Here is a 5,606-nt window from a genome sequence, read left to right as displayed (position 1 = left end):
TTGGACTACAATCACAAGAATGATTTTACTTTTTAACCAAAATACATGCATAATAAATGAGCAAGAATGTTCCATGCATTTGAATAAGAAAATCCTGTGTTTTTTTTTTTAACATTTTTTATTGATTTACAATCATTCTACAATGTTGTGTCAAACTCCGGTGTTCAGCACAATCCCTCAGTCACCCATGGACATATACACACTCATTGTCACATTTTTTTCTCTGTGATTTATCATAACATTTTGTGTATATTTCCCTGTGCTATACAGTGTAATCTTGTTTATCTATTCTACAGTTTTGAAATCCCAGTCTATCCCTTCCCACCCTCCACCCCCCTGGTAACCACAAGTCTGTATTCTCTGTCCATGAATCTATTTCTGTCCTGTATTTATGCTTTGTTTTTGTTTGTTTGTTTGTTTTTGTTTTTGTTTTTTAGATTCCACATATGAGCGATCTCATATGGTATTTTTCTTTCTCTTTCTGGCTTACTTCACTTAGAATGACATTCTCCAGGAGCATCCATGTTGCTGCAAATGGCATTATGTTGTCAGTTTTTATGGCTGAGTAGTATTCCATTGTATAAATATACCACTTCTTCTTTATCCAGTCACCTGTTGATGGACATTTAGGCTGTTTCCATGTTTTGGCTATTGTAAATAGTGCTGCTGTGAACATTGGGGTGCAGGTGTCATCCTGAAATAGATTTCCTTCTGGATACAAGCCCAGGAGTGGGATTCCTGGGTCATATGGTAAGTCTATTCCTAGTCTTTTGAGGAATCTCCACACTTTTCCATAGTGGCTGCACCAAACTGCATTCCCACCAGCAGTGTAGGAGGGTTCCCCTTTCTCCACAGCCTCTCCAGCATTTGTCATTTGTGGATTTTTGAATGACGGCCATTCTGACTGGTGTGAGGTGATACCTCATTGTAGTTTTGATTTGCATTTCTTTGATAATTAGTGATACTGAGCATTTTTCATGTGCTTTTTGATCATTTGTATATCTTCCTTGGAGAATTGCTTGTTTAGGTCTTCTGCCCATTTTTGGATTGGGTTGTTTAGAAAATCCTGTGTTTTAAATTTATTAAATGCCTTAGACATACTCTGTTCAAACCCTTCAGGTTACAGACAAGAGCACTGAGCCATAGAGATGTAAAGCTCACCAATAGGCAGGAAGTTTATTTATGTTAGAACTGGAACAGTCTACTTGACTCCTAAGTTACTGCTTGTTTCTCTTAATAGCAATAAAGAATTAAATGTGTATGTTTTCATAACCAAAAAAAAAAAAAAGATGTCAGCATGGGTCAAGGGTCAATTAGTTCTATGAAATACTTATTTCAATTTCTTTATTCATATTTTCTTATTTGGATAGCAATTCTTTACAAATTGATTGAGATTTGAGTATCAAGTGTTGAACCATGCTTAAATTGCTCATTTCTCTTATAAAGTCTAAGAGATTCCAAACTAGCATGTACATTTCTATAAGAGAAGCTCTAATATAAGAACAAGAAAAATAACTTGTACTCTTATAAATCTTTGTACTTTAAACATTGCGTTCATAAATATTATCTTATTTGTACTCATATTGATGATAGTACTAGATACAAAAGAGGAAGAAAATCACCTCCAAGAAGCTTAAAATCATGTAGCTTTCATTTAGTAGCAACAGAACTACTGACACGACAAAGTTGAATGTAAATATCTAATAAAGATGCTTTGGGTTAAGAATCAGGAAGAGCTGCCTAAAAAAAGTGCCTCTTGTTGGCAAGACTATGGAGAAAAAGGAACCCTTGTACACTGTTGGTGGGAATATAAATTGGTATAGCCATTATAGAAAACAGTGTGAAGTTCTTCAAAAATCTAAAAAAAGAACAATTATATGATCCAGTAATCCCACTACTAGGTGTGTATCCAAAGGAAATGAAATCAGTATCTCAAAGAAATATCTGCACTACCATGTTTATTGCAGCCTTATTCACAATAGCCAAGATATAGAAATAATCTAAATGTCTATCGATGGGTGAATGGAGAAAGCAAATATAATAAATGTTATATTACATATATATTACATATAATTGAGTGAAACATTATCAATGAAATGTTAGCCATAAAAATGGAATATTTGTATAAAAATGAAGGTAATGACACCATTTGCAATAACATGGATGAACCTGGAAGACATTATGCTGAGTGAAATAAGCTAGACATAGAAAGACAAATACTATGTGATCTCTCTTATATGTGAAATCTGAAAAAGTCAAGCTCATAGATCCAGAGAGTTGAACAGTAGTTACCAGAAGTTGTGGAATGGAGAAACTGGAAAGATGTCAGTCAAAGACTGCAAAGTTTCAGTTATAAGATGGTTAAGTTCTGGGGATCGAATGTACAGCACAGTGACTAGACAGTTGATGATATATATTACAAATAACAGTCTATAGCTAATAATATATATTGTATACTTGAAATTTGCTAAGAGAGTAGATCTTAAATGTCCTTAGAAAAACAATAACAAAAGAGATAACTACATGAGGTAATGGATGTGTGAATTAACTGGACTGTGGTAATCATTTCACAGTGTATATGTATATCAAATTACCATGTTGTACACTTTAAACATATACTATTTTTTGTCAATTATACCTCAAAAGTTTGGGAAAAAATAAAGTGCTTTTATTCTGGATCTTATACAAACAGATTTTCCATAGATAGAAAGAAAACTAGGGGACATGTACCCTTTGCCTGTCTATGAGGTCATGAGCAAATAATGTCAGACTGAAAATAAAACATTCAGCACAGAACCCATGCTCTGCCTCTTCTCCCCTTTCCATCTGACTACCCAAGCTTCATCTTGACTTTCCTAGTAGTGAAGAACTTATTTAGATACTTCTCTGTGCAGCCCTAGAAGGAGTTGTGGATGGATAAATAGCTGACTTATTATAAAACTCTTAGAAGAACTATATAATTGTTATTACTCAGTTCTGGTAGGGAGCACCATATTTTCATTCAATTATCAAATTGTTTATTGAGCTCTCAACTTGAAAAAAATTCTTAGGTTCTGCACTTTCAAGAGTTGCCTTGAATTACTGGGCATTGGCTTTGCCTTCAATTTGATGAATACTTACTTTATGTTTGGCACTGTGCTAAATACCTAACCATTTCACTTATTCATCACAACAACTCCCTATAGAAGTTATAGTTCAGATTAGGACATGGAAGCTTTAAGAGATTATGTAACTTGCCCAAGAACAAACCGTGATGAGTGTAGGATTTAACATCTGACTCAGAAGTTCTTGCTCATAACCACCATTTTATACTGCCTCCTATATGGACTTATAATACAGCTATGAAGGCATGACACAAGCACACAAAATACAGCAACAATACCAAGCTGTATATGCTATGTGGGAGATGAAAAAATACCACAATACTAAATTTCAGAATGAGAGATCAGAGATGATCAGAGAATACCTTTTGGGAAAAGTAGGAATGAAACTGAGTTCTTGAATAATGTAAGCAATGAATTGGCTTTCAGGGTGAATGGAAGTGAATGAGAATCCACAAAAGGTATTTTTAGAGGCAATAAGTACAGAAGTTCCATTGGAGCAGAAGGTTCATGGTTTATAGAATGACACTCTATATAGCAGATCTCTAGTGAAGCATCTGGCATACCACTACAAGATTGCAACATGGAAACGTGCTATATGCTGCTGTGTCGTAGCAGATTTTATTACAGACTTTATCACTGTTATGATGTTGCCTAAAACCTAGAGAGTGAGAGAGAGAGGGAAGAGTGACATCTGACAAAACCTATAAAATATAAAATTGAAACATGTTGAAAAATCTCAATTTCTAAATTATATGATGAAAAGATTTACAGAGATAAATCAAGATATTCTAAAAAACACGCTTTTTAACAGAATGTATATGAGATTAATGAGAGAGAATATGGGATTTATGTAGAAATCCCTATAGTTTGAATAATAAAAGTATGTAAACATAATAGAAATGGAGATTATTGTCTATACAAAGGCAAAGTTTAGTAAGGCACTAAAAATAGAACTATCTCAAGAGAAAGAAAAAGGCTAAAACTTGGAATTTTCTAAGCTACACATAATTTTTTGAAGAGGTTAGATATAATTATTATCAGACCAGATTAACAGGCATTCATTGGTAAAAGAATAATTTTGTAGTGCTTTGGTACGTAAGATTCACTGAGCAATCAAGCTATGAAACAAAACTGTCTTGTATTTCATAATCACCTGTATGAACTGTCATGGTGAAAAGTAGGCACTGAACACTAGTTCTTATATTGATTGTTTCTCTTCTACTCTTAAAATATTGCGAAATTTAAGAAACAAACTGAACTCCATTTGGTGGCTAAAATAACATTTCAGCCATTAAACTGAATGAAGTCCAAATTCTGTTATTGCATCTTTATAAATTATCTTAGTCAAAACAGCAGCATTCAGTGTCTCATCCCCACATAAACACACATCAGTGATATGATGGGAAACACTGATACAGGGAAAATATGTAAATATTTCTTCAGTTTCCTTGAAAAAGGAATGCTATCACTTTGAAAGATTCTCTTGTTTTATGCTTAATCCCTTAATCGCTGCCTTATTTTATGTTTACATTCCTTCTTTTGTATTCTATAGTAGTCTTAGGCTCCCCTGGAATGATAGCCCTTGGGTCATGGGCTAGTCCCTATCCGAGGTTCTCAAAATGGACTTTTCTGCCTCTTTGGACACTTTGGACAAATAAGATAATACCCCAGTTTTAAAAGAATTATGATGAAGGAAATTGATTTCACAGCACCTTCTGGAAACCTACTGCAATATTCAACAACCATTACTATCAGAAAGTTCTCTGTGACTTAAATCTTGTACAACAAAATCTAAATTCATTTCCTCTTCATTCTCAGTGGAGACAGATATCAGCTGGTTTGAATTCTGTATTTCCTTCTTGTTTTTTAAGTCTTTCTGAAAGCCACAATTCAGCTTTTTCTTCTCCTAGGGAAAAAAATTCCTAATATTTTAACCTTTCCTGGCAACTTTTTAATTTCTTTGGTTCTCCCATTTAACGTGTAGAAAAATATGGTTCCCTTGCTTTCATCCTCACACCTGCAGTCAGCTTTATAGGTCTGGTCAGTCAGAGGTGAGTGAGTCATCACCTGCCTTAGGGCACATAAGGGAATTTATATGCAAGGTCAATGAAGGAACTGTCTCACAGAATGCAGTCAGAGAAAACAAAATTCTTTTTATCAGCAATTTTCCAACCCCACCTCTAATTATCTCAGTTTGGTAGGTATAGTTACAGTATCCAGGTGGAAGAAGGAGATTCAACAGAAATTTACTGTCATCTCTAAGCAATAGGATTGATTAATCTTTGCCCTTTTGCCGCATCATGTTTTCAAGCATGCCTTATAGCTGAGTGAATAAGAGGATGAGCCTTGGAGGCAGACCAACCTCGTTTCAATCTTGGACACTAAATGAGGGGATAGGCAGCCTTAAAGGATTTTCTTTAAGCTTAGGTTTCCTTTTATGTAAAATGGGGGTCATAATATGCATCTCAAAGACTTGTAATTATTACATTATATTTGTTAATG

At 34.4% G+C, this 5,606-nt stretch overlaps 1 protein-coding gene across 1 annotated transcript in view; it reads right to left on the bottom strand.

Moving 5' to 3' along the window:
* The window catches only part of GRM1 (glutamate metabotropic receptor 1), a 380,989-nt gene that overhangs the window by 232,673 nt on the left and 142,710 nt on the right, over positions 1-5,606 (bottom strand). The window lies entirely within an intron of this gene.

Source organism: Vicugna pacos, chromosome 8, assembly GCF_048564905.1.
Source record: "Vicugna pacos chromosome 8, VicPac4, whole genome shotgun sequence".
Lineage (NCBI taxonomy): Eukaryota > Metazoa > Chordata > Mammalia > Artiodactyla > Camelidae > Vicugna > Vicugna pacos.
Note: the sequence above shows the minus strand (reverse complement) of the source record. Positions and strands in the feature narration are given on the sequence as shown.